Source organism: Dermacentor albipictus, chromosome 5 (assembly GCF_038994185.2).
Source record: "Dermacentor albipictus isolate Rhodes 1998 colony chromosome 5, USDA_Dalb.pri_finalv2, whole genome shotgun sequence".
Lineage (NCBI taxonomy): Eukaryota > Metazoa > Arthropoda > Arachnida > Ixodida > Ixodidae > Dermacentor > Dermacentor albipictus.
Genome location: NC_091825.1, coordinates 9690177 through 9708748, shown reverse-complemented (window position 1 = coordinate 9708748; position 18572 = coordinate 9690177). Strand labels below are relative to the sequence as shown.

The following is an 18572-nucleotide window of genomic DNA, read 5'->3' as shown; positions in this document are numbered from 1 at the left end:
TTGCGTGATAGTGATATTGATGCAACACTAACGCACGTATCACCTGCCTCAATGATCCTTTTGGCCTCAATTATTAAACAAACCCATTTGCCGTGGCTTCTGGCAACCACTGCGCAGGCATAGAAGTCTAGCTTATATTTGCAATTTCTACAATAAATTGTCAAGCGGCACTCCCTCTCTATGTTGACTATGTTGTTATGTTGTCTCAGTCTGTAATTCAGGCACTGCTCTGTTTGGCCCATGTACTTTCACCACAATCTAAAGGAATCTCGTAAACAACTTCTGCCTGACAATCTACGTATTTGTTATCGTGTTTTGTGACACAGGCCGATGCCTTGTGAAAAAAAGTTTGGTGATTCTGCAGAACTTGGAGAGCTTGCACGGGGTAGAAAACATTTACGTTAGCTCGCTTGGCAATCTTTTTCAAGTTATGCGACATGCGGTGTACGTAGGGTATGACAGCTACTTTTTCTTTCTCGCGAGGTGGCTCCCGATCTAGTTGGCGAGTTCCTGACTTCTTCAGGATTGTTTCCCCTACGGAAACTAGAACAGGTTGCAGGTAGCCTGCCTCTTCCAGTTGGTCAATCTGCTTAAGAAAATGCGCTGCAGCTCGATGCAGACAGGACTCTTCAAAAACATTCAGCAGGCACATGTTAGCAATGCTGCGTTTAACTAACTTAGAGTGAGAGAAACTAAAAGGTAGCAGAGGTTTACTAGCCCGAGATTCATACTGCCAACAGGCGTGGTTACTTCCTAAAAACAATCTGAGATCTAAAAATCTGATGGAGAAATCTACTGAAAGTTCGTGGCTCACTCCTCTGGGAGTATATAGAATCGGCCTGAAGGTTGTCAATGTTTGACAAACGATCAGTCGGCGTCAATGAAATTTTTATGTCCAAAAATTAGGAAGTCGTCAACGAATCTAAAAACTTCGGCTACGCCGCTACCCTCGAGACTGCTGGACATGGTTCTGCCAGCACGAGCTAAAAATAAGCCGCTCAAGATCGGAGAGAAACACGAACTTATGCAAACGCCGCTCTTTTGCAGGTACAAACAGTTCAAACGCTCCCATTTAATATAGGTGGAAGCCAAGTAACGTTTGAGCATAGCCAAGAATTTGTGTTCCGGAATGCCCACTTCATTCTGAAATGACAGGGAGCCATAAATGTCAATGCCTTCCTGGACGCACTGAAGTAATGCTGCTTTTGGCATGCTATTATATAGATCTTTCAGATCCACAGAGAAGGCCTCAAATTCTGTTACTGTCTGCCTTGACAAGTATTCAGCTACTTGTGCAGAATCCTTTACCAAGTAAAGGTCATCTACTGTTAGATGGTCAAAAGCGTGGCAGCTTGGGCGAGTTGGTATGTCATGACATTTTAGGCTTGAAGTGCAGCTTAGAAAGAGCAAAAAGGAAGGTGGAAGGGGTAGTGTAAGGGAACGGAAAACAGAGTGAGCACTACGAACAGAGTAGCATTCACTCTATTTTCCGTTTTCTTATATAACCCCTTCCACCTTCCTTTTTACTCTTTCTGAGCTGCGCTACAAGCCTAAAAAGGTACTGTTAGAAGCTTCAGCCTTTCTAACAGAAAAGCAACTAAATAATTCTGCCACGTATTGCGCTCCGACACAATTACTCTTAAAGGTCAGTTACCTTTACGGGTCTTGGCGCTGAAGAAGACCTCGAGAGTGTGCACTTTGCTATTTCTAATGTCCCTTGCTAATTTTGACACGTTCATTTTTTCGCACGGCTTCTTTGCTTCACATTTCAACTTGTTGAGCGAAACATTATGGTGACAATGAAAAACAGAACTTAAGGCTTCTAACGCCTTCACCTTGTACATCTCTCGTGGAAAGATGGCCAAGCCACCTTCTTTTTCCGATGGGAGTACGCAGAAGATGTTCGTCTTCAAATAGGACGCCAGACGATTAATTGTAGGGCAGCCGGGGTCACACTGTTCCCATAAAAGAACGTCTACACGACTTGAAACGCACTGGTCCATCTCACTCACGGGAGCCAAACTGGACACTTTTTGCACCAAGGAAAGCTTTCCGGAGAGGTGGTCGGCGGCTTCATGGCAAACTTCGGCCCTAGAGCGAGACTTTTTTTACGTCTTCTGGTAGAGTGATGTTTCCTTTGGTGAAAATTGTGCTTCCAGGGCCTTGTTTTTTTCTTATTTGTATGAGGATGGCCACGTAGGTGAGACAGTGTACTCTGCCAGAGGAATTCGGTCGTCTGGTTTGCAAGACAGTTAAAATCCCAGAAGGCCCGCTTCGCTCTATCTTCTCGCATGAAGCTGTGCAGTTGGGCTTCTAGGTGAATTTGGTAGAGGCGGGCCTGCCTTGACCATTCGGACTTGAGAATTTTGCAAATGCAGTTTCCATGACCGACTGAGGGGTTAAAGCCTCCGAATAGAAGCCTCACATATTCAGGTAGGAGATTACGCCAAATGCAGTAGGAGAGCATGTGTGCTTTGCAAGTCGCGATGGCAATCAAAGAAACTGTGGCGCTTGGGTCAGAAGAGACACATGGTGAAGAGCCCTATGTACAAGAAATATATAATGTTATGATGGATAGCTGGGCGTGTTAGTTAAGCATGAAGGCGTGACAATGACGGTGGATGAAGAAGGAACACGCACACACACACACAGGGTGCCACTTCCAACAATGTTTAATCAGGAAAAAATGCCACTATTTTATACAGGGAGCGCAATCACAGTTTCTCAGTGCGCATCCGCATTCAGGTAAAGCAGTTCTTTGCACGATAGTGATATTGATGCAACACTTACGCATTTATCACTTGCCTCAATTATCTATTAGGCCTCCATTGTTAATCGAACCCATTTGTCATGGCTTCTGGCAACCACCGTGCAGGCATAGAAGTCTGGCTTACATTTGCAATTTCTACAATGAATTGCCAGCTGGCCCTCCCTCCCAATGTTGACTTTGTTATTATGTTGCCTATGCCTGTCATCAAGGCACTGCTCTGTTTGGCCCACATACTAAGTCAATACAATATGGTCAATACAAGATGAAAGATGAGACAGTAACTCTTCCTTAAGATGAGAATTGTGGTAATAAATCCTATTAAATAAGGTGAGACAAAAGTGATGGGCAATGTAACGGCGTTTCAATTGATGAAACGCTAGAAAGAAGGGAGTAGTAAGAGAAAATGAAACGTGCGCTACAATTCTGTACTGCTTCAATGTGGCTAGTGAGACATTGAATGAATGGAGGATGCACATTCTAGTTTGGAATGAACAAAAGTTTTATAAAGCAGGAGTTTAAGAGGGGCTATTCAAAAGTTACGACGCAAGCACCCAAGCAAGCGGTTAGGACTATCCACAACATAATTAACTTGCAAGTGCTCATTAAAGGTTAAAGAGAAATTCTCCTTACATTGCACTTGGTGGCATTTTGTTTTGTTTTCCATGTAACCAACTACTAACCACCAACTACTAAGTAATATTGTTAAGGTCAGAGTGTAGCAGCAGAACCTGATTGATAAGATCCTGTTTTGTACGATCTTCCAGTGCCAAAAGCGCCAACATTTGCGACAGAGAATGCAAAAAGTAACCCAATACAGTTACGCTTCTTTTTTACTGGTTACAATAAGTTTCTGGGTCTTTTGGCACCAACATTCAGTATATAGTCAAACTGCGATCATATGACAACGTTTCTCGGCTGCTAGATCCCATGTGAACAAGAAAAGGTGCGAGGCATGCAAGGTCGACACCAGTAGGCACCCGCTATGGCAGCTTGTTCCAAGGGTTTCCTATTCCAGTGGCAGCACATCTCAAGTGTGGGTTGTTACCGTCAACAGCCACTGATGCCAGCCCGATGCTGTTTGTTTCACAGTGCATGTAGGAAAGGTCAATGCCAGGGAGCACATTCAGAAAAGACTGGGCAATCAAAACAAAACTAGAAGCACTTTTTGATATCAAGAGAAGAAAATGATTTTGCCAGTGATCTATCTGTCAACCTGTATAATAGAAACCTTTCCTTGATGTGTGGGTGTAGATGCCGTTTTGGTAGCCCTGTTTTTGTAGTCCTGTTTTTGTGCATGTGCAGTTTGTGCCATGTATTCCCTGCTTATTTAGTGGCCCTTGCCAGTTAATAAATAGAGTCTGTGATTGTCCTACGTATCCCCGTTTTTTATATTTTTATTTATTTTTATTTATTTATTGTATACCCACAGCGCCTATCGGCATTACAGGGCGGAGTTTACAGACATAGGAAATTAAAGCAAATGAACATGACATGGTGTTTAGAAGCATAACTATTTTGCACTCATTAAGAGGCGTACACAGAGTGCACCAACAAGAAGAGGAACGCAAACAGATTTACTTGCTCAGCACATTTTGTGTAAAAAATTTAAAAAATAAGAAGAAACAACAACAAAGCAAGCACATTAAACACAGCCTAAAGAAGGAAGTTTCACCGTTACAACTTCTGATGTAAAAACTGAAAGTCTTGTGTTATGACTAGACAAAAAAAAAAAAGAAGTGCAACAAAAGACGAGTAAATGGCACAGCTGTGAAGCAGCTGAAAATATTTCGCATGCTAGTATCATGTCACAGAAACCCGGAATGCACTTAAAGAAGTAAAAAACAATTTCTCAGAAGTGGCCATCACCAAGTCTGAAGGTACCTTCCCTGCTGTGTTCACAGCAACAATGAGCTAGCAGACGTGGTTGTCCTGTCCTTGAATTCTCAAATTTTATCACGGTGATCAAGTCGTTTAGAAGTATAATAGGCAGGAAAAATGTATTGCACTCGTTGGATGCCGGTTTGTGAGGCATAAGTACAACACAAAAATTTTAAGCATAGCTCTGCCCTTCGATGTTCGAGAGGATTCCCAGTGTAATAACTAGTTCCAACATGACATGCTGACTTTCTTGCCACTGGTTGTCTTGCCAAGGAAATACCGGGCAGCCATGCTTTGAACTTTTTCAAGTTTATTTTTATTGAGGGCAAGCGGAGGATCCCGTACTATGGACGCATACTCCAATATTGGCCAATTGTAATATTTGTAAAGAGTTCACGAGTGTGCTGTGGAAAGTTACGTATGTTTCGGTGCAAAAATCCTAGTAATCTGGAATCCTTTTATTCAGCGCGCCTTACGCAAGACAATGAAGGTGTGAAATAATCTCATGGGTATTTGTGCTAAAAAAAATTTAATTATGGGGTTTTATGTGCCAAAACCACTTTCTGATTATGAGGCACGCCGTAGTGGGGGACTCCGGAAATTTTGACCACCTGGGGTTTTTTAACGTGCACCTAAATCTAAGTACACGGGTGTTTTCGCATTTCGCCCCCATCGAAATGCGGCCGCCATGGCCGGGATTCGATCCCGCGACCTCGTGCTCAGCAGCCTAACACCATAGCCACTGAGCAACCACGGCGGGTGTATTTGTGCTCAGTAGCTGTTTATAATATTGAGCTAGGCATTGTATAACATAAATTGGTTTATATTATTTTCCTGGAAAACTGCATTCATATGTTTTCTGAACATATAATTTCACCTCCCATTCATGCACTATGAGTATATATGGCATCCAGATCATCTTGAAGAATATGGCAGTCATCATCATCGCATACTTGTCGACATAGGATTACAGATAATGTTACCAGAGTGGTGCTGTCGCTACGCATACAGGTTGTCCCAACTATCATGCATCAAGATCTAAAAGTATGCAAGTGCCACGCAGCTGGACAAACCAAAGGTAGTATTGTTTGCCATTGCTTGCAGACGCTCAGGTTATTTTTTGCATTCTGCCTAATTACATAATTAATCTTAATTAGTTATACAACTTCTCAAATATTATAATTAGATGAAAAGTGTCAATGAGAAAATTGTGGAGCAATATGAAAAACTCCTGATACAGCTTTCTGTTGCACAACACGTGCTATATTGACATGTGTACTTATCTTTATCGCGGGCGACCACGTTTCGCCGCTTAACAAATGTAATCGCACAGCAAGGGACGTATTCGACGTTTCTGGAAAGTTATCGATGCTTCTACCCGGCTGTCTGTTGTCGCCGAACCTTGCGTTATCTGATTTCATCGCGTAACGCGAATGGTGTAGAACTTTGTGGAAGGCACGCGGGTCCGAACGATTAGTCTGGAACATTGGACGACTGCTCTATAAAAGCCGACGCGCTTGACCCGCTGATCAGATTTCCGACGATTGCCGACCGTGTTCGCCGCTATCGTTGTGCTATAAGTGTAGCCTGTTTTGTGGGCACAGGTTCGCCCAATAAAAGCTAGTCTTCTCCGACGATACAAAGACTGCTTTTCAACGTCATCGAGGATTCGACAAACACCAGTTGCAAAGCATCGCATAATAACCGAAGAGAGCACTCGACCACTCCACCAGAGCCCTTACCGAGTTTCGACGCGAGAACGTGAAGCTATTAGGCAACAAGTCGACGAAATGCTGCGCGACGACATCATCCAGCCGTCGAAAAGCCCGTGGGCCTCTCCTGTAGTCCTGGTAAAGAAAAAGGACGGAACCCTACGCTTCTGCGTCGATTATCGTCGACTGAACAAGATCACGAAGAAGGATGTGTACCCCCTTCCACGGATAGACGACGCATTGGATCGGCTCTGCAACGCGAAATACTTCTCGTCGATGGACCTCAAGTCTGGCTACTGGCAAATAGAAGTCGACGAGAGAGATCGCGAAAAGACTGCCTTCATCACGCCAGACGGCCTCTACGAGTTCAAGGTCATGCCATTCGGACTGTGCTCGGCGCCTGCAACGTTTCAGCGCGTCATGGACACGGTATTAGCCAGATCGAAGGGGCAGACGTGCCTTGTTTACCTGGATGACGTCGATGTCTTCGCCGGAAATTTCGACGATCACCTTAGGCGGCTTGCGACAGTGTTAGAAGCCATCAAGTCATCAGGGCTCACTCTGAAGCGGGAAAAGTGCTGTTTCGCTTACGATGAGCTTTTGTTCCTGGGCCACGTAATCAGCAAATCAGGAGTACGCCCCGACCCACAGAAGACAGCTGCCATTGCAAAGTTCCCGCAGCCAACCGACAAGAAGGCAGTGCGCAGATTCCTTGGCATGTGTGCTTTGTCAAGGACTTTTCACGCATCGCGGAGCCGCTAACACATCTAACCAAATGTGATGTCGCGTTCAAGTGGGAAACGCCTCAGGCCAAGGCATTTCAAGAACTCAAACGACGCATGCAGTCGCCGCCGGTACTTGCACACTTCGACGAGGACGCCGATACCGAAATCCACACTGACGCCAGTAGCCTAGGCCTCGGTGCCGTCCTAGTCCAGAAGAAAGGAGGACTTGAAAGGGTGATATCGTATGCTAGCCGGTCGCTGTTAAAAGCGGAAAGCAACTATTCTATGACTGAAAAGGAATGCCTTGCCATCATTTGGGCTACAGCTAAATTCCGCCCTTACCTCTATGGCAGGCCATTCAAAGTCGTCAGTGACCATCACGCATTGTGTTGGCTAGCTAACTTAAAGGACCCTTCAGGATGGCTGGCGCGGTGGAACCTCAGACTACAAGAATATGACGTCACGGGGGCCCCCCCCCCCCCGAAAGTAAGTGGCGTACCCCCCCCCCCCTCTCTCCACCCATGCCGCCACCACTCCTCACACATTCCTAAAGCGCCGCCAGATCAATGTTGAGACTTCGCAGCTGTTCATCGGTCAGCATTATGCTGCCTTTTTCACTCGTTTTAGATGGCGGTAGTTATCGGCATCTCTTGTAATGTGAAGGACAGTTTTCTTGTTTCCGCACACGCGCGATTAACTCGAGATGCGTTTAGTTGTCACCATCTATTCAACCGTCACGCGCATAGCTGTTGCTTTTGTTAGTTCAACCTTCTTTGTTTAGGCCGATCCTGGGACCAGGAGAGGGATGCGGCTGTTACTCAGCTGATCTGTGCTCCCATGAAACGAGTTGCGGCCGGAGAAAACGCCAATTGCGTTTAACTTATCCCTTTGCTTCACTGTTTCCTTAAGCTACGGCTCGCCGCGACGCTGGCAGATGCCCGGAACCATATACACGTGATATGGGTTAGATAAGGTGGTAAATAAAATAATGGGAAAGAGCGTCCATCACGAAACCCTGCAATAACCCTTAAACCCATAAGCAAGATGACTGTCGCCCGTTACCTTGTCTGTTTTTCCCTAACTGTATAGCACGTTTCGCGCAAAATTGGCAACTGGAAACGAAAATCGCTAGGAGTTGAGAAATTAAGCGATCTACTAAGGGAGAGAGCCAAGGCAACAACCAAACTGCAAGCAAAAGCGAATAATAATAAAATTAACCGTTGTTTATGAGAATATTTATGGATCAACATATTTTTATTTGAAAAAGAATTAGTGAAACGCTGCCGGAAGTGGAGAACAGCAACTTGTTTTGAATGACGCTTCTACAGTTATCGGTCGAACCGCCTCACATAGCCACTTCTCTGCTGTGCTTGTGCGGGTGTTTTTCTAACCTTTCGCAGTGAGCGCAGTACGTCTAGAATCGCAGAGTTCTGTGCTCTACGCGGTTGTATGGGACTGGCGGCCGCACAGCGTTATGCAATTCGCGGAACTGTCAAAACGGATCAACAAGGCGAAAATAACTGATATTCGAAACTATAACATGAGAAAGACTGAAGAAGCCGTAAAAAATGAACGCAGCCTGAAATCAGTAAAAAATAAACCTGGCATAGGACAAACCATGATGTATGCACTAAAAGATAAGAAGGATAATATCATTAGCAATCTCGAAGATATAGTAAAAGCAGCGGAAAAATTCTAAGCTGACCTGCATACAGTACCCAGAGGAGTCACGATAGTTCACTTAGAAACAGTAATGAACAGGATACATTACTGTTCATTCTGACCTCATCTCCTATAACTAGCGATGAGGTCAGAAGGGCTCTGCAAGACATGAAACGATGAAGAGTGGGAGGATAAGGTGAAATAACAGTCGATTTAATCAAAGATGGAGGAGACATAATGCTTGGAACACTGGCGGCTCTTTCTACGAAGTGTCTATCGACTGCAAGGGTCCCAGAAAACTGGAAGAATGCAGACATTATACTAATCCACAAAAAAAGGAGACGTTAAAGAATTGAACAATTATGGGACCATTAGCCTGCTCCCATTATTACATAAAATATTTACCAAAATAATCTCCAATAGAATAAGGTTAAGACTGGATTTTGTCAACCAAGGGAGCAGGCTGGCTTCAGGAAGAGATACTTTACAATGGATCACATCCATGTCATCAATCAGGTTATCGCGAAATCTGCAGAGTACAATAAGCCTCTCTATGTGGCTTATATAGATTACGAAAAGGCATTTGATTCAGTAGAGATACCAGCAATCGTAGAGGCACTACGTAATCAAGGAGTACAGAACACTTACGTAAAAAGCTTGGAAAATATTGCTACATGCGTGAGGTATTTGTTTGTTTGAACGAGGCGCGTAAGCGCCATTACTCCAGAAAAGAGGAGGAAGAACTAACTGGGCTCGCGCTGTGAATCTAACCGGTCAGCGCTGCAACCGTTGTAAATATAATCTGTAAGTAGTTTCTTGTCTTACTGACTCGTCTTTCGCGTTAGAATATCTACAGAGGTTCTACAGCTGCCTAAATTCTACACAAGAAAAGCAGGGAGATACCTATAGAGAAAGGGGTCAGACAGGGAGACACAATTTCTGCAAAGCTATTTTCTGTGTGCTTAGAAGAATTCAAGCTATTAAACTGGGAAGGCTTAGGAGTAAAGATCGACGGCAAATATCTCAGCAACCTTCGGTTTGCCGATGACATTGTTCTATTCAACAACAATGCACACGAGTTACAACAAATGATTGGAGACCTTAACAGAGAGAGTGTAAGAGTGGGGCTGAATATTATTATGCAGAAGATGAAGATAATGATAAATAGCCGGGCAAAGGAAAAAGAGATCAGGATGGCCAGTCGGCCACTAGAGACTGTGAAGGAATACGATTACCTAGGTCAATTAATCAGAGGGAACCCTGATCATGAGAACGAAATTCACAGAAGAATAAAAATAGGTTGGATCGAATACGGCAGACATTGCCAGCTCCTGACTGGAAGCTTACCATTATTATTGAAAAGTAAGGTGTGCAATCAGTGCATTTTGCCAGTGCAATATGTCCAGTGCCAATGCATTTGCCAGTGCATATGGGGCAGAGACTTGAGAGCAAGTTAAAGACCACACAAAGAGCGATCGAACAAAGATTGCTAGGCATAACGTTAAGAGAGAAAGAGAGTGGTTTGGATCAGAGAGCGAACGGGTATAGACGATATTCTAATTGACATCAAGAGGAAAAAATGTAGCTGGGCAGGTCATGTAATGCGCCGGTTAGAAAACCGTTGGCCCATTAGGGTTACAGAATGGGTACGAAGAAAAGGGAAACGCAATCAAGGACGACAAAACACTAGGTGGAGCGATGAAATCAGGAAATTCGCAGGCGCTAGTTGGAATCGGTTGGCGCAGGACAGGGGTAATTGGAGATCGCAGGGAGAGGCCTTCGTCCTGCAGTGGACTTAAACAGGCTGATGATGATGATGATGGAGGTGGTGGGGCCCCCCCACCAAAAAGAAAATCCTGGGTACGTGCCTGCGTCATGGTAATATACAAGTCCAGAAGAAAACACTCCGACGCCGACTGCTTATCACGCGCCCCCATCGATCCCCCGCCGCAAGACGACGAGGACGACGACGCCTTCCTTGGGATAATAAGCGCGGAAGACTTCACTAAACAGCAACGAGCCGACCCGGAGCTAAAAGGCCTCGTCGAGTATTTGGATGGGAACACCGACGTTGTCTCTAGGGCATTTAAGCGCGCGTTGTCTTCGTTCACGCTACAGAACAACCTGCTCATGAAGAAGAACTTCTCACCAGTCCGCGCCAGCTACCTTCTTGTTGTACCGTCAGCGCTGCGTCCAGAAATACTGCACGCCCTACACGACGATCCAACCGCTGGGCACCTCGGATTCTCCCGGACGCTGTCTAGAATACAGGAAAGGTATTACTGGCCGCGTCTGACCGCCGACGTCGCCCGTTATGTCAAGACATGCCGAGACTGTCAACGACGCAAAACACCACCGACAAGGCCAGCAGGATTACTACAGCCGATCGAACCTCCTCGCCGACCATTCCAGCAGATTGGGATGGATTTGTTGGGGCCGTTTCCGATATCAACATCCGGGAATAAGTGGATCGTCGTGGCGACGGACTATCTCACCCGTTTTGTTGAAACTAAAGCTCTACCAAAAGGCAGCGCAGCCGAAGTGGCGAAATTTTTCGTGGAGAACATCCTGCTGCGACATGGTTCCCCAGAAGTCCTCATCACCGACAGAGGAACGGCTTTTACAGCAGAGCTCACCCAAGCCATTCTGCAGTACAGCCATACAAGCCACAGGAGGACAACTGCCTACCATCCGCAGACGAATGGTCTCACGGAGCACCTGAACAAGACCCTCGCCGACATGCTAGCAATGTACGTCGATGTCAAACACAAGACGTGGGACGCGGTCCTGCCGTACGTAACCTTTGTGTACAACACGGCGGTGCAGGAAACAACACAGATCACGCCGTTTAAGCTGGTTTATGGCAGGAACCCGACGACGACGCTTGACGCCATGCTGCCGCACGTAACTGACGAAGAGAATGTTGACGTCGCTAGCTGTCTCCAGCGCGCCGAAGAAGCCCGACAGCTCGCCCGCCTGCGAATCAAGAGCCAGCAGAGGACGGACAGCCGACACTACAACCTCCGACGACGCTTCGTCGAGTACCAACCTGGCGACCGTGTTTGGGTCTGGACCCCGATACGCCGACGAGGACTCAGTGAGAAACTACTCCGACGCTATTTCGGACCCTACAAGGTCATCCGACGTATTGGCGCACTGGACTATGAGGTCGTGCCAGACGGCATTTCGCATTCACAGTGACGTCGCGCACGACCTGAAGTGGTCCACGTGGTGCGTCTTAAACCGTTTTACGGACGCTAGCGAACTTTCCTTATTTTGTTTTTTTTCTTTGCTACGAGTGCTTATTCATTACTTTCATTTGTTTGCAGCATCGGGTCGATGCTGTTTAAGAGGGGGGTATTGACACGTGTACTTATCTTTATCACGGGCGACCACGTTTCGCCGCTTAACAAATGTAATCGCACAGCGAGGGACGCGCCTGCATGTATCCGACGTTTCTGGAAAGTTATCGATGCTTCTACCCGGCTGTCTGTTGTCGCCGAACATTGCGTTATCTGATTTCATCACGTAACGCGAATGGTGTAGAACTTTGTGGAAGGCACACGGGTCCGAACGATTAGTCTGGAACATTCGACGACTGCTCTATAAAAGCCGACGCGCTTGACCCGCTGATCAGATTTCCGACGATCGCCGACCGTGTTCGCCGCTATCGTTGTGCTATAAGTGTAGCCTGTTTTGTGGGCACAGGTTCGCCCAATAAAAGCTAGTTTTGTATTCCACCGTACTGCTTCTTTCTTCACCGTCACTACCACGTGACAATATAAATGTTCAAAAGAACAGGCTGGTGGGCTAGTTGGTACTGCACAACTTGAGGTTAAGTGCAAGAGAACACTAGGAACACAGAAGGACAGGAACACACAGCACTACTAACAAATGAATTTTTATTGCACATGGTTAACCCATACATATATACCATGGTACGAAAGTAAGAAAAAGCCACTGTCTCAGCATAGATTACTTTTCAGCACAATCATCCACCGCAGGCCACTACCACGAAAGGAACAAGATTTCATTTTTTGACGGTGAAATATACAGATGGGCAACTTACAGAGTTATTGCTTCAAATCATTTCAAATACCTCTATAATCTCCCTAGTCACTTCATCCGAGTTTCTGGATATCACTAATGTTTTGTCAAACAAGGGTTTACAGCCCCAAAGCAAGCAGTTTGTGGCTAGAGAACCAGTTTTACCAGATTGCTAACATTTTTCCAATTTTCCAGTAAGCGATCACTGAGGCATCTTCCCCTCTGTCCAATATATTCTTTCCCACAGTCTAAAGGGATATGGTAAACCACTCCTCCCATGCATGAAACCAACTGTTCTCGGTGTTTTTTATTGCAATGATCATGATGCTTCCTTGTAGTACTATTTACTTTTGCGCACAAACCTTGCAATTACAAACGGGCTGAAAGAACAACATCAAAGCCAACACGATTCCCAATCTTGGTGCAAGCTTGGTGCAAATATGACATGACAACCCTTTTTGTGCCTCTCCTGGGCTGGGCAGAGGAATCCGGATACTAATCGCATTTCTTTAACACGCTGCCAGCCACTGCTGTCAGCAATTTGCAAGGGGTAGCCACCTGCGCTGCACAATAAACATTCAATTGTTGGTAGTCTTCGTCCTCTTCTGTTGTCCTACACGCTCTCCTGCGCTTAGCCTCAATTTACACAAATGTGTTTTTCCAAGCATGAAAGAAGCCAGTGGATACACACAAAATTGCCGTGCAATTGGCTGCTCAAGGCATTTCACGCGTATTCGCGGGCTTCCTTCATGCTTGGAAAAACACTTTTATGTAGCATGTATTCAGCAACAAAAAGCTGCATCGGGAGTTTTTGATGTTGTTCTACAACTTGTTCATTGGCATTTTTCATCTAACTATAATATTTGAGAAGTTGATTAATGAATCAAAACTAATTATGCAATTAGGCGGAATGCAAAAAATTATGTGAGTATCTCCAAGTGATGGCAAACAAAATTACCTAATATTACCCAAATTACCTAATATTACCCAAAATTACCAAAAATATTGGCGGATCGTAGTGCTGCAGCAGTAGTATCAAGCTTCGAATATTACGCAGCGCGCATTTTCTCCCCTGTATGCTTATTTGTGTGTTTCAACCTCACCAGGCACAGAGGAAACTTTGCTACGGTTGCTGCAACGGGATAAAAGCAGCTGATAGGCTTCTCAGCAGTCTTTTGTTTATTCAGAAACGTTTCTCCGATCGGCGTTCTGCGGAGGCAGTGCAAATTTGAAGTCCACTTCACCGCAATACAGGGCGCACTGTAGCAGACGACGCGCGAAGCCCCGCCTGCGGCTCTCACTGCACCTGCGCAATAGTTTCTCCGGCGCCCGACAGAGGCGCCCCGCGGAGCGCCAGCAGCACGGAGCGGCATTCTAACTAAGAGTGGACGACCCTGTACGTGAGCAGCCTGATCAAACCCATTGGCGCAGAGCTTAACCAGCCAAACAAAGAGCTAATATTGTTCTAAGTGTGAAACATTTTAAACATTTACAAAAACAATGTGTTAACAATTACACTCCTGCAAAAAATTTACACCAGCAGCAAAGAAGAATACATTTCGTTACTGCTACTGTGTGTGGTTGAGCTCTGTGCCACCAGGTGGCTGCACCGTGCAGACCATTCACATTTGCACTTCTGCTCATCTCGTGGAACGACACGCAAGGGTACATGGCCAGGCCCTGTTCCATCGCGCTTGCGTTTACCCTAATACCGGACTTGTGAAATGCCATTGTGTTAGTAACCTTCCGGTGTAATGTGATGGCCACAAACGCACAAATCCTGGCACCAATCGGATAGCGGCAGTCTGATGCGCTGCAGCCAGTCTGCTTGTCTGCTGCCTTGCAGAGGGACACGATGTTGCAGCTTTACATATTGCCAGTCACTATGTTTGCAGTCCACAATGCAACAAAGTCAAATCATAGTGCTTGCGAAAAGACTGAGACAGACTCTGACGGCGTCTGCTCTCGTCAAAATGGAGCACGCTGTAACACAAGCAGACGACGCTTGCTGTGTGCCGGAAGTGCTTAAGTGTAGAAAGAAACTGTTCTTGTGCATTCTCTTTCTGTTACTTCCTTTTTATAGAAAAAAATTAACTAACATTCCAACTTTTAAGAATGTCATTTGTTCACCATAAAGGTGGAAAAATTATAGATGACGCGCCCTGGGTAGCCAATTGGATAGCCCACCCACACGACATCAATTGGGTGATTTACGTCATATGGGTTGGGGCGGCTGAAAATTCCGCCGAGCAGTGTGCTGCAATCGGCAGCGATGTACATTTTGAAAACCTTATAATAAATTACACGCTTTATGCGGAGCACTTAGATGTGTCAATTAATGATCAGAAGGACCTATACTAATGACTCAGTACATTTGTACAAAATCGTCAAAATCATTTCAGGGTCCCTTTAAGAAAAATAGTATCCGCAGATGTACAATTGTCTAATGCAAACGCCAAATCATGAACAGATTCTGGTAGTTGCATAACGCAAGAAAATGTTTGCCGATATCCATGCTGAGTTGAGCTGAGCAGGGAATGTTGATCGAATTGGAGGAGTGTAAAACATGCTCTAGGATTTTAAAACAAACACATGTTAGAGATACTGGATGATAGACCTAATTTATGAATAGGCACAAAGGAAGCTGTTTTTGGATGAAAAGGTAGAGACCCCCTTGTTTAATGATTTCTCAAAAATCTTTAGACATGGTGATATTGACTTTCCACAAGATTTTAGGAGTGCATTCGGTAAACCGCCACTCCTCTCATCTGCTGAGCAGTGCTTCAACCCCATGGCCATCAACAAAAACCCCCAGCATGACTCTGCACTCCCCCTTGTGAATGTGTTGTCTTTTTTTGTGCTACCTTCAGTTGCAAGTATATCGAACACTAAGATCGATAGTTAGGCGAGTTGGCACGGTAACCTACCTTTGTTGCAGCACAAGAGGATGAAGACAAGGCGAGATACACACTGCTTGTCCTGTGCATCTTGCTTTGTCTTGGTCCTTTTGTGCTGGAAAAAAACTGCATGTTTAACACCATTAAAAAGTTTTACTCATCACTTTAGTATGTTACCTGCCATAGTGACACAGTTGCTATGGCATCGCACTACTAGGCCCAAAGATGTGGTATCTAATCCCGACCGCAGGGGTTGCATTTCAATGGGGGCGAAATGCAAAAATGCCCGTGCGTCGTACATTGGGTACACAGTAACACTTTTCTGCTCGCAGAAAAAGCAGTTTTTGGGTAGCCTAGTAAATAATTTTCTTCATGTCACAGAGTATGCTTGATACTAAAGTGTAAATTATTGAATTTAAGAAGAGGAGGTTTTCTTTCCGTTTGTACTATTCTGAAACATGTTCATAAAAAACAATCTAAAAAAATGTCTAAACAAGAATTTTGTAAAAAAAAAATAGAAAACGTTATTTAGAAATGTCATAGTTTCTTAATTACCACAGAAAAATCTTGAAAATTTCAAAATATACATTTTCAGTGAAGCAGTTGCGCTATATTCCAGCAAATAGTATTATCTGTCTATGTACAAAAAATTCTTGAGATATAAAAGAAAAACGCTAACCGTACCAGGGTTATCGTTTAGGGTGACGCCCAGGTCGACTTGCGCCCAGCCGTCCACCAAACTCAGCTCGCCGTGCAGTCACAGACAAATGTGAGCGATGCATGAGCTGGCGGCCTCCAAGAAATGCGTGCTTTCTGGGACAGGTGGCATGGGGGACAATGGCTTGGCATATGTGCATTAGGAAAGCTCGCCCAAGTATAAGTAATAAAATGCATCCCAAAGCTCATTTTCTTTCTTTTTGACTGCATATATGGACTTTCTAAGCTGAGAAAATTGCTAGGCGTGTATCAACAGGCATCAAAAAACATATACGTATCCAGGCGACGGCTCCACTCAGTGGCTTGTAGTACGTTAGATTACCTCCGATATAATAATGACTGCAAAATAAAACTAGAAACACAAATTCGAAGCAGCCAAATGCCTGTGCAAGCCCTTAGTAACATGAGCGTGCCAGCAAAATTGCCAGAAAGACACATTCTTACACATATCAGTGTAACACACAGATGCCATACGTACACTACTTCTGGTGTGATTTTGTACTGCTGCAAGACAAAGCAAAGGGAACTCTGTGCAACTGTCTATGCGAAAGGAAGATTGTAAAAGCCAAATCTATGGCACTTTCACTTTTTGCATTTAATAGTGACTCCTGCAGCATATATACCTAGAAGGAGCCTGGTTGGCATTTAGTGATTTTCGCTATTGTGCCCATATTATCGCATCGATTTGAACACCTGCATGCTGGGAAACCTACATTTGCTGTTGCACGGGGCATTGGCTCAAATGTCTTCTACAGTTATGAATAATTAAGTGGCCATCAATGAATCAAGCTGAGAATTTTCATTTTTACTAGCCACCTTCGTATACAACTTTTTTAATCATGCATTGTTACTCATGCAGCTTCTTGGAAGGTGAGCCTGTCATTACAATGTTATGCACATGTATCAATGAAATTAGCCTATTCAGGCATTCTCTTTATCCATGCCAAAAGTGTATACACAATAAGGGAAATAGTATCAATAGTGTTTAATTTAACTTATGGGATTCGATGCAACGACCTAAATCCACACCACCAGATTAAGGGAAAACACAGTGAAGACAGGACATGGAAATTAAAGATGATGAGCAAAATGAGAACAAGGTAAAAGCGGGAGCCCCACTTTTACCTTGTTCTCGTTTCGCTCGCCACCAGTATGAGTGATCCTTTCAGGAGCACCTACGAAAGTACAGCCGTTTATTGAGCAGTGATAACATAAGTGTTTGAAGAGGCACTCAGTGTGCGGACACTACAAAGAGAGCTGCAGAACATGTACAAGAACATTGTTTTGGTGCGGTAAAACACAGGCAAATACAAATACGTTTACACGCTGTAACAGCATACTGGATTGTGCTGTGCTGTCTGTTCATAGTACACGACTTGGTGCTCGAAATGTTTTTTGCAGACATAGTTTGTCGGCTGAAGAAATTGATCCTTTCTCAGGATTGCGTGCACTGTTCAGATGATCGTTTGTCTTTTGTCACAAAAATCAACAAGATCTTTTTCTTGCACAACTTGTACTTTGTAGTACAATGTGGGACAATGAGCAAAATGAGAAGATAAAAGTGGGAGCCAACATTTTGGCAAGTGGACTTAGCTTTTACATCAGCAGGGTTCTTCTAAAGGTGAGAGGAGTAATGCAGGTGGGTGAGGCAATGATTGAGGGTGTGTCAGCGGTGAGGGTGTAGAATTGAAAATAAGGGTGGGCTATTCAACGTCAATCGCATTGACAATGTGGGAGAAAGTATTTTTTTCCCTATTATGCTCTAAAAAGCTAGATACATTGCTGGGAAAGCATGGGCAAAACGATTCTGTGCTCTCATTTTCCCATTAACTAAATGTGAAAGAAAGCCCACCATGAGCACAGAACAACTTGCGCCATCTGCTGGCTTAGCACTAGATACCATAATGACTTGCGAAGATGCTCTCTTTATGGCGTCACTGCACAGTTCATAAACCTTTCATAGTCTTCAAATGTGATCCTGACCTAAGGCTGTTAACATCCTGTGATAAGAACTGTGACCTTTAGAACACGCAGGATATTTTATCTTGGTGCATGGCAGCTTTGAAGTGGCTTGGCAAAGAAAGCTAAACTCAGTTCGGAACTCAGACAAGTCGAAGTTCTCTTCCACGTCAGTGCTACTTATAAAGTCCAAAAATGTGCGCAG

General features: G+C 44.7%; 1 protein-coding gene across 9 annotated transcripts in view; it reads right to left on the bottom strand.

Annotated features, from left to right (window-relative positions):
- The window catches only part of tefu (Serine/threonine-protein kinase tefu), a 1084056-nt gene that overhangs the window by 35998 nt on the left and 1029486 nt on the right, over positions 1 to 18572 (bottom strand). The window lies entirely within an intron of this gene.